This window comes from Molossus molossus, unplaced genomic scaffold (assembly GCF_014108415.1).
Source record: "Molossus molossus isolate mMolMol1 unplaced genomic scaffold, mMolMol1.p scaffold_m16_p_7, whole genome shotgun sequence".
NCBI classification, from domain to species: Eukaryota; Metazoa; Chordata; class Mammalia; order Chiroptera; family Molossidae; genus Molossus; species Molossus molossus.
Genome location: NW_023425401.1, coordinates 88,079,377 through 88,091,486, shown reverse-complemented (window position 1 = coordinate 88,091,486; position 12,110 = coordinate 88,079,377).

Genomic DNA, 12,110 nt, shown 5'->3' with positions numbered 1-12,110 from the left:
TTATCTAACATATCCTGTGTGCTGGGCACTTCTCTATGAATTTTACATGTGCTAAATGACTTAACCTTTTATGACTGGTGTTCATCATGATATTCATAGTAGGTGTAGAAATTACAACATTTTCGTTGGTACATTGATACTATCTATCTTAGCAGGTTGGAAATGGGGAGATGTATGTTTGAGATGGGAGAAGAAATAATACCCCACTGCTGTGCTCCCTGTTATGGGTAGAACTGTGTCTGCTCCAAATTTCAATGTTGAAGTCCTAACCCCCAATACCTTATTTGGAAATCAGGTCATTGTAGATGTAATTAGTTAAGATGAGATCACACTGGAGCTGGTGGGACCTAATCAATATGAATGATGTCATTATAAAAAGGAGAGGAGAGCTTTGGACACAGAGCACACATAGAGGGCACTCCATGTAAAATGAAGATGGCCATGTGAACATGAAGACTGCCATCTGCAAGCCTAGGAGAGAGGCACTGAACAGATTCTCCCTGTGTAGCTCTCAGAAGGAATGAGCTCTGTCAACACGTTGATTTCAGAGTTCTGGTCTCCAGAACTGTGAGACAATATATTTCTATTTTTACAGCCGTCAGTTTGTGGCACTTGGTTATGGCAGCCTTAGCAAATTGATGCTTTCCCTGGAACACTGACCTTTGTAATTTGAGAAGTTGTGTATTCTTTTGAAAATATAAATAGAACAGTAGAGGCCCTCTCTAGAAATACAAATAGCAAATAATTTTACACACAATTGCAAGAGTTCACAGATGCTCTTAAGGCCATTCATGGAACCAACCCTGTCCCTAAGCCAGACTGAGAATTTCTGTCCTAGAGTCAATCAATCTCACCCAACCCCTTTCTTAGGTGATGCTTCCTGAACACATTGCCCTACACTGAATGTTTCCTGTTAAAAGAACCACCCTTTGCTGTGTGGCAGCATCTTACAGCAACAGAAGGAATGACACAACTGCTCTGAAGAGTTGGCCCCATGACTCACAGGACAGTGTTCAGCTGCCTCAGGAATACTGTGGGCCCAGTGACAGTCCCTTGCTAAAACATAGTTACTTAAAATTTTTTTTTCCTGTTTCTCTGTTTTTTTTTTTCTCCGTACTCAAGGAAATTTTTACATTTATCTTCAGATAGAGCAGGAGGGAGAGAGAGAGAGAGAAACATTGATGTGAGAGAGACACATCGAGTGGTTGCCACCCACATGACTCTAACTGGGGCCAGAGACAAACTGCAACCGAGGTACGTGTCCTTAGTGGGGATCCAAACCCGGGACTCTCCGGTCCGCGGGCCGTCACTCTAACCGCTGAGCAAAACCAGCCAGGGCCCTTTTACTGTTTTTAAAAAATCAAAACTATCTTTTTCTTGTAATTACTACATATCATTTTTAGGGCTGAATATAAAAATAGGTAGAGTAAGCTGTTGCTGTTTGGGTGTGCCTTTGGGAAAGAACTTGAACTCAAAGTGACTACTTTCATTTATATTTAAAACGCTTAAGTATAATTTTAGGGGGTGCGGGGTAAAAAGGAAAGCAAAAGGTCTCAGGAAGTGGTTTCCCAAAGGAAAGATCTTGTAGAGGAAATGGGAGGAAGCTAAAAACTCCCTGTGCTTCCTTCATATTCTGCTCAGCCCTGAGAGTGTCTACACACATGTCCATCTCACATAGTATATTCTATATGCATGGGGCTGACAGGCACCATGAAGAGAGACATAGGACACCTACCTACATGCTTCTCTATGTTGGGTTTGTAGCTATGCCTTCCCGTCTAGGAGATGGCTCTCTCCTCCTGCTCAAATATTCTATATCTCTGTTACTGTGGTTAAAATTCTGTCTTCTGTTGCCTTTCTCTAGCTACAGGTAACAACTGCCTTTGCTATAGCTTTATGTGATCCCTAAAGAATGCCTTCCACCTGCATTTGTGTGATTTTTCTCTGTCATGCATTTTAAAGAAGAGATACCTTTTCTTGCTATTGTCAATGCCACTCATATTGACCCATAAGAGCAAGTCTATATTGTTCATCTGTCATTATTATCGTCAAACAAACATTAAACATGGTCTGGCAGATTACCTTGTCTGCAAGTGAATGAGACTTCAGAAAGCCAGTTTGGCACCACAGGATGGAAGGATCTCCTTTTAGGATCCTTCCTCTGATGCTACTCTTCTTTCTCTGTCTGGAATGCTCAATTATTTCTGCTTGTCAACATCTTGTTTATTTGTTACCACCAACTGCACATGCCTTTGTGGCTCTCTCAACCATATAGAATTTCCACATTTTATGATTTTTTTAGGTCATAGAATACCTCATAGAGCACTTATGTTAAGTCTACCCACTAGACTGTAAGGTCCTGAGGACAATGCCTGGCTTTGCTCATTGTGTGGTCTCCCTCCGTATTTTACACGGTGCTCACAGCAGGGTGATTGGACTTTTTCCCCCCACGAGGCTTTTTAATACCTGGCTCTACCACTTAGTCTTCCTAGATTAATTGGAATTTGGGCTGGCTTTTGGATTTTAGGTAGAAAGTAGTTTGGTAGATGCAAAACTGAAGAATGTAGGCAAAGTAACATCATGGGAGATGCCAGTCAATACAATTTACAGAGATCTTACAGTATTCAGTGAAAATGCAATGAGAAGTTAAAAGATGTGAAAGTAGAGAATAGGGGAGGAAGTTGAGATGGAACCTTGGAGAACACTTATAATAAGTTAAAGGTTGTAAAATATTTAGATTAATATAGCAATTTTCTTTCAAGGAACTTAAGAGAATTATGTAATATAGACACAGGTTAATGTATTGTTTGAAACTTTATATTACCAAAGATATGATAATGCCTGGAATCAAGTAAGATTTCAGTTACTATTGTGGACTATGTGAAGTATTTAATATTTTGGATGAAAAGTTGATTGAAGAACACTCAGTTGCAGAAGGATGGTAGAGAAAACTGAGGCTGGGAGAAGAATGGGAAACAGTGTGAGAACTGATCAGGTCATGAAACTTCCTGGTAAAAAGAGGAATATGATATTAATACAAATGCAAATTATTAGCCTCCACCTGTAATCTGCCCCTAGCAGCAGCCCTGCCAGCAGAGCTTGAGATTCAAATATGCTGTATCTTAACAAGCTTATCTAACAAATCTGAAAGTAGAAATTTTTTTATTGTGGTAAGAACACTGAACATGAGATCTATTTTGACAGATGTTGATAACTATATCAGAATGTTGTACAGCAGATCTATAGAACTTAATTATCTTGCATAACTTCTTTTTAAGACATGCTCCCAGGCCTGACTGGTGTGGCTCAGTGGTTGAGTGCAGACCCATGCACCAAGAGGTCAGTGGTTCAATTCCTGGTCAGGACTCTTGCCCAGGTTGTGGGCCCAATCCCCAATGGGGGGGGGGGCATGCAGGAGTCTACCAACCGATGTCTCTCATCAATGTTTACCTCTCTCATCAATGTTTCCATTTCTCCCTCTCCCTTCCTCTCTCTCTCAAATCAATAAAGAAAAAAATTTAATTAAGAAAAAAGAATAAAAGGCTCTCATTCCTTCTGTTAAGTCTCTCATTTGAAAAAGAAACACTCAATAATTCACAGAGAGCAACCCCCAAATAATACTGATAGTGTTCTTTTTCTCTGGATGTAATACAGAGTGGGTGTGGGAAGCTGTACAAATTAGCAGAAAATAGGAGTGAGAGTGGAGAAGAACAGCCCAGTTTACAATAATGTGTTCAGTAGATATTTATCGAAAACCAGCTCCATGTCAGTAATTATCCCTTTGGTGGGAAACACATTGGGCATTTTGGGGAATAAAAAGGACATTTTTGCTTAGAGCAATGAGAAGTGGGAGAACAAGATGGTACAGGATCTGTTCTGAAAGGGGGTCAGGCCAGATTCTGCACATGACACCTACCTAGACCCTGGAAGCTTTTGAGTAGAGGGTTGACATTCCCTGATCTAGTTTTTAAAACTGTCTGCTCACTGAGAATGAAGTGAGAAGGCAGGAAGGAAGGAAGCTGACTTGTGGGGAGGCTAGTGCACTAGTTGAGTTACTTATGAAGTGATGATAATATACAAGGATGGTAGCAGGGGAAATAGCAAAAATGACTAGATTTAAGAAATGTTTTGAGGTATATAACTTGATAAGACTTGCTGATAGATTTATTTAAGAGAGATGGAGACAGGAAACAGAGATAACTCCTCTATTGGAGTCAGATAGTGAAGACTGGAAGGAGAAGATTCCAGAGGGGTGATTAAGGCTGATGCTTTGGGCGGACACCTAGTAGATACCCAGTGGAGATGATGAGTATGTTGTGTATCTGAGCCTAGGATTCAGAGGGAGGTCAGGGCTGGATAGATGCACTGGGCAGTCATTAGCAGAGAAGTGGTCTTTGCATGCAGGACTAGATGAGGCCATAGGGGAGTACTGATAGAGGAGAAAATGGAGCCCTGGCCTGACTCCTGGGGCACCTTAGCATTTAGAAATTAGGGAGAGGAAAAGGAGCCAGCAAAGGAGACCAAAACGGATAGGCTGCTGAAGAAGCAGGACACTTAAGATGGTAGATATCAACAGGAAAATCATGTCAATAAGGTAGTGTTAACTGTGTCAAACACTTCTGTCAGGCTGAGAAAGATGAAGTTTGAGAGGTGACCCCTGGGCAAGGCAAGGTGGGGGTGCTGCTCTGCAGACTGAAGTGGGGTGAGTACATAATAGGCGGCAAGGAAGTTGAAATAACTATTTCAGCTAGTTTCTTATTTTTAAAATTTTGAATTACAGTTTACATTTAATTTTTTTTGGTATTAGTTTCAGAGGTACAGTGTAGGGGTTAAACAATCATATACTTTACAAAGTGCTCTCCGTATTTCTGGTACCCATCTGACATATAGAGTTATTACAATGTTATTTACTACATTTCCCACGATGTACTCACATCCTCGTGACTATATTGTAACTATAGTTTGTACTTCTTAATCCCTTTACCTTTGTCATCCAGTCCCCCAACACCCCTCCCCTCTGGCAACCCAACTAGTTTTATCTATACATCAGAAGAAGTATAGGCTGTGGGTAGAAACAAGAGCAATACGTCCATTTTAAGGAGGAGAAGTGGAATGTAAGGATATAGGCATAGGTAGAGATCCATTTGATGTTGTAAACAAGAGGCAATTATCTTCAGATTGCAAGGAAATAAAAAGGAAAAGGATTGCACTTTTTTTTAGAATTATCCATTTTTATATTTGCTGCTTGCTGAAATGTTAAGTCATGGAATGAGAACTGCAGTAGGGCTCAGGAATATTCAGTTGGAGTTCATTATTTTCATGTTCATGCGCAAGTTGTTTAAACTGGTCATTCTAGCCCCTAGAAAATCTTTCTAGTGAATTCTGTGCAGAAGAAAAGTGAATAATACAAGAACATTTAAAATGTTTTAAATTGCTGTTTGGGCATCAACTTGATCCGTGATTATGCTTTGATTACTATCTCCAGGCCAGCTTGTCTCTTTATAAGTAAAAATAAAAAAAAATACAATAGTGGAAAATTCAGTGATAACAGGTGATTATAGAAATAGTTATTCTTTTGAGCTGCTATGTAGTATGCATAAATGCATAAACAAAAACCAGGTTGCTCTCGTCAAGTCTTCAGATTACAAGACTCAGTATTTTAATGTTGTGTTCGCCTCTGCTTTGTTGAATAACAATGGAATAGCGATTTAGCTATTCTATGACCATTTGAATATATAAAATTGTTGACAAAGGACCAGCATTTTAAAAACTCGGGGTCCTCTTAATAACGCAGTATTAATATACATTTCACCCCTAATTTTTGTACAGTAGTAAAACACATATAACATAAAATTTACCATGTTAACCATTTTAGATGAGTATGTCAGTGGTATTAAATATATTCATATTGTACAGCCATCCCCACCATCCATATCTAGCACTCTTTTCATAAAAATATGGGCTACTTTATGAGTTTCCATGTCATCTTGAGCAGGTACTCAAGATATTAAGTATTGTTCTAATGGTAGTATATGTGCTGCCAAAGTGAACACTAATACACATTTTAAAGAAAATATTTATGTACATAAAGAATTTAAAAATACAGAAACAGTGACCCTAAAACGTAAGCAAGAACCATTTGATTATTATGATGATGATTATTATTATTATTATTACCAAATAAAGGCTTAGGGCAATTCCATAATCCTCCATATCAGAATATGGATAGGGGGTGACTATGATGTTTTCCCATAAAATATCCTTCTATTCTATGGTCAGAGGTGGAACATAGGGATGCATTATAAGATCCAAAATGAGCATAGCTCTATTTTCCTAATTTATCTGGTGGAAAAATGAAACAACTGAAAAAAAACCTCAAACCCAGATTAATTTTCTTACTATGTGCCAGGTACTATGCTGAATACTGTACATGCATTGTCTTGCTTAATCCAACAAGAATGCAATGAGGTAATTCTCGTGTTCTCATTTTAAAGATAATAAAACTGAGTCTCAGAAAGGTATAATGAACTGCTCATGGTCTCATATCCAATAAACTGATGGAAGACGTACCGAGGTTGGCCTGACTCCACAGTCCTTGTTCTTAACCTCTGTGTCCTGTTGTGTTTATTTTGAAATAAACCACATCTGCCCCCAATTTTTTAAATGTATAGCTTTAGACAGTCTGCTCCCAACTCATCCTGTTATTATTAATATATTGTTTTTGTTTCTGCAAAAGCACATATTCCAAACAATGATGCTTACCTCATTAAGGTTTTGAGTTGGACTCTCCCAATTATTTTTAAGTGTTTTACAAGCAAACATTTTCTCTGTAGGTGCCCTCAAGATTTGTAGTTTGGGGGACTGAGGAAAGAGCTCATCAGTGTTCTTTGGTGCAGTTTCTCTGTACTCCTGCTCAAAATTTGCTGACTTCCAAAATGATGCCTTTGAAATTAAAACATTTCTTGAAATACAACTGCTGTGCCAGCAAACACCATTTAGACTACATTCTCGGCTCTTATCTACAAACATTCCTGCATCTACATTCAGATCTTCACACCTGTCATGAATAAAGAGATGTAACTATTTTCAGAATTTACCCTAATGAAGCTTTGATATTAACACACAATCCAGTTCAGGAAGCCCTTAAATATTTGGGAGCCATTGTGAGGTAGGTTTCTGCTGGTCGTATGTAGACTTTGTTTGGTGGGCTTTCCTCACACAGCATGCCAACTGCAGTTGTTTATTAGCAACTCTCTGCAGTTAGGTGGAAAGAGCATGGTTTTGGAAAACGACTAACTTGGCTTGATTTGGGCTCCTTCACCTATTGTACAAAATGCACAATTATAGTCAATTTAAAAAAATTGCTATGCTTACAAAAAGAATGGTACATGTAGACATGCCGAAGTAGAGATATGTGCAGTGGTGTGGAAATATATTTCACATTTGTTGTGGGGAGTGGCAGAGGACACTGGGAAACACTTTAATCTTAGTCTCACCAATCAACACAGGTAACAAAGAAGCTGGTCTGGGTGCATTTCATGTTCCTCTCATGCTGTCTTCCTCCTTCCCTTCCCTTCCCTTCTCCCACACTCCTTCCCTTCTCTTCCTGGAGTTTCTCCAAGTCCAACAGATTTGACCAACCATAGTCACTACCCCATGGTAACGTTAGATCCCCATGGGTAAGTTTAGATCCATGAGGGCAGGTTGGGAGAAGGGGAGAAGTAAGGAATGATTTTTCTAACACTTTTTCCTTTACTCCCCTCCTTATACACTGAATTCTGATGCTGCTGACTGAGGAATCTACCGAGGACCACAAACAATGCTATCATTCAGGACTCCAGCATGGCTTTTTTCTTTATATCTAATTTTATGAATGCTAAGAAAACTTCTTTTTAATTTTAGAAAATGTGGCATACACATACAATGCAATACCTTAAAAAAGGGAGGAAATTTTGCAATATGCTGCAACATGGATGAAATTTGAGGACATTATGCTAAGTGAAATAAGTCAATCACAGAAAGACATACTCCATGATTCCACTTAAATGAGGTATCTAAAACAATCAGATTCAAAGAGTGGAGTGGAGGTTGCCAAGGGCTGGAGGGAGAAGGAATGGGGATTGCTACCTAATGGGCATAAGGTTTCAGTTAGGCACAGTGACTAAATTCTAGAGGTAGGCTGTACAAGATTGTACCTACAGTCAACAATACTGTATTGTACACTTAAGAATTTAAGAAACTAGATCTCTTTAAGAACACTAGATGTTAAGTGTTCTTGCCACAATACAATAAAAATAAAATGAAAGTAACAGTTGCTTTTCAAAATCTAATTTTCCAATGGAGAAAGCTAGATTATTCTTGGGTTATGCTCAAACTTCTAAATCACATCAAGTCCCTTATCTGGCAATTTTTCATAGTCAAAACTTAATTTAACTTTGTGGAGCTGAAGAACTGAATTTCTATGACTTGGTGTTCTCTCTTAAATATGTTACCTGGAAAAAAGATTTCTGACTAAGTATTCTAAATAATATATGCTTTAAAACCAGAGCTTTTGCTAAAGTGAAAAGGTTTAAATTTTTAAAGACACATGATATTTCCCATATCATTTAGGATATGAAATACTGCTTTTAAGATTAATTCTCCTTTTTTTCATACTAACTTTCCATTATTTTCTGAAGTGCGTGTCAAATATAATTCTTGATAAAGCAGACAATATTTCTTCAACATGAGTAATTCTGAATGTTTTCAGCTCCTAATTTTGTTGCCTCAATTTTCACTGTAATTTGTGTTTTCTGAGCCAGAATCATTTTAAATAACACAAAGGTTCCCATTGTTTGGTGGCCTACAAAGTGAGTCTGCCTGAGTTGCATTAAAAAGCCTTACATGGGTCCTTTTTTGTTATTGCCCTCCCCAGCATCCCCTCCTTATTTTTTCCACATGGGTAAACTAAGAAGAAGCAACTATTATTTAACCAATTTATTTAAATCAATAGCGAGTAACTATGTTTCTCCTAGAAAGACAGCCGGATGTGTTTTTAAATTCTGAATGCTACAACTAAATTTAGTCAAAGTGCATTGGTTTCTGAATGCTTCCAAAATAGAACACTGCACTTTTGATGGCTGTGTTTGGAGTCTCATTAAGACTAAAAGGTCAAAGGAGCAAGGACTGAAGCAAAATACATTCATTTACAGCACACACAGCACAATCACAATGTAGAAATGAGCTACATGGTCATGGGTTTCGACCAGGATGTTTGTCTCATGCAGAGTCCCCTTTTCGTGGGTAGCTGATGTCCCTAAATGGTTACATTTATCTTACCAAGTGTCTCCGGTGTTGCTACCAGTAGAGAAATATTTTAGATTGCCAATTGTTTTGTTCATAAACTAATTTCTGAACAGAGGATGATATCAGAGTTAGATTTATTTATTTATGTTTTGGGCCATTAGATGAAATCTCTATCCCCATAGGTTTAAACTTTCTTAGGAGAGAGACATTTTTCATAGGACCTCTGCTCTAACACACATTTTAAAAATTAAATGACATGAAGAGGGAATGCAATGATGTTGGCCCCTGGAAAGTTGCCTTTGAAGGGTGACATCAGATTTTTACAAGGAACACATTGAGAGTACAAACTAATTTAAAACTCAGTTTTCCCAGAAAAGTCTGGTCTAGTTTGGAATTAAATTTTCTCAGATACATTTGTTTCTGCTAGTAATAAGGAGATTATTTCATGTGTATGTGATGATATTTTACAGACAAATCAGTGGGTGCTTTTCTCTTATTTTAACTTAACCTTTAATGTTTTCCTCCCCTAACAATTAGGAGAGTAGTTTAATTTTAAACACTTTGCTATTTGGTTTTTCACATTTGTTTTTTCACATTCTACATTTAGCTTTTATTTGTTTTAGGTCTTGAGTATCTACACTAAAAAAAAAAACTTCAGAAATTTTCTTTTTTGCTTCCATAATTGATTGTTATAGTATCTAACATTCCTATATGTATTAAGATTTACCATGTCCCCCCAATTTTTACCATTTTCAATGTTGCATAATTTTGGGAAGTAATCACTATGAATTATTTTAAATCTGAGGAGACAGTGTTCTTGGTACTTCTTGGAGGTGAAAAGTAAGTCAATGCTATTTAATGTTCTCATCAATGGACAAGATTAGTGTTTCTTGATGTGTATCTTATACACCACCTATGTCAGAATTTCCCAAGGTAGTCGTTTCGGTCTGAGATCCACTACCCAGCTCCTGATTCACATGTCAAGGTGAGAATCAGGAATCTGCATTTTTTTAACCTGAAATTTCAGTGATCCTTACAAGTTTAAGAATTGATTTCTGCCCTGGCCGGTTTGGCTCAGCGGTTAGAGCGTCCGCCTGCGGTCCTGAGAGACCCGGGTTCGGTTCCCGCTAAGGGCACGTGCTTCGGTTGCAGTTTGTCCCCGGCCCTGGTTGATCGTGCAGGTGGTAGCCACTCGATGTGTCCCTTTCATGTCGATGTTTCTCTCTCTCTCTCTTCCTCTCTCTCCTTCCCACTCTATCTGTACAAAAAAAAATGGAAAAATGTCCTCAGGTGAGGATAAAAAAAAAAAAAAGAATTGATTTCTAATGTAGACAAAGAGCTGAAGAAAGTGATCTTAAATTTGAAAATGACCAAAAGCAATTGGGCCAAAAAGATTGGCCTGGAGTTTAGAATGGACAGAAAACAATACATTTAAATATCATTAGCATTATTTGGGGACAAGGTATAAAGGATCTATATAAAAATCGATGACCTTACCCTGGCCGGTTTGGCTCAGCGGTTAGAGCGTCGGCCTGTGGTCCTGAGAGACCCGGGTTCGGTTCCCGCTAAGGGCACGTACCTCGGTTGCAGTTTGTCCCCGGCCCTGGTCGGTTGTGTGGGTGGCAGCCACTCGATGTGTTCCTTTCACATCGATCTTTCTCTCTCTCTCTGCTCCTCTCTCTCCCTCCCACTCTACCTGAACAAACAATGGAAAAATGTCCTCGGGTGAGGATAAAAAAAAAAAAATTGATGACCTTGTTTTTATTTAGAATGTTCCAAGGCACCCTCCTCCCACCGTTTTCTTAACCTGTCTCATAATTTGATACTTGAAGTGCTGCCACCTGTGGGAAGCTTCTCTTTGTCGCCCTGTTACTCACTAACCCATGGTCCTGTGTTCTCGGGAAGCAGACATGGATTCTCAATACATAAAATGGTATGAAAGGGCAAAAAAGCTATTTCTCTCAGGGAAAAGATGGTTTCTTGTTAAGGAAATACTTTCTGTCTACTTGAGGAGAGAACATAAAATTACAAGGATATATGTTACTAAGGAAGAAAATGAAACAAAATTGGAGGTGTTGGGAGGTCACTGAGGAGGGGAGCAGAGAGCCCCGCAACTTGGTGGGTGCTGGCCACTGATGGAACGTTTAAGACTGAACTGCCTGCCGTTCGTGACACAGACTTTCTTCTTTGTAAATATTCATTGAGCCTGGCGACACACACACAGAGGCCTGATGTAAGTAGTTTTCAGGAAAATCAGGTTATATCAGTGGGGGTCTGTGCTGAGGTTACAGTGGAGCAGATTGGATAGGGGACCATAGGATGGAGGATTAAGAATTAGGGAGAAATCAGAGCCAGAGAGCTGGGAGAAATAGCTGGGAATTTTCAGAAACTCAGAGGAAGGCATTAATTTTTCCACTGAAGGAGAAATCGGGGTTCAAGCTAATTTTAGAGAGATCTTGAGGGGTAGGATGACCCAACAGGGCATTGGCCTTTTGTTTACTTACTGTTTTATGCAATTATGTCTTATCATTGTGACTAGCCTTAGAGACACGTTTAGAAAATAACTGTCTATGCCTCTGACTATTTATAGAATGTCTGGGTTATTTAATATTTCTAAGGAATGAAATGCTCATTATTTTAAAATAATGTTTATAAACTACTTTTCTATATGAAAATTTATGATAGTTTAATTTTCTAAAGTTAGTTTAATTTTTTAACAATTATTTCAGACCTCATAGGTGTTCTAAAGCTTATGATTATTTTAACTTTCTGAGTTAAAGTCTGAAGCTAAGCTCTCTCTATATTTTAAAATAATAATTTATAGA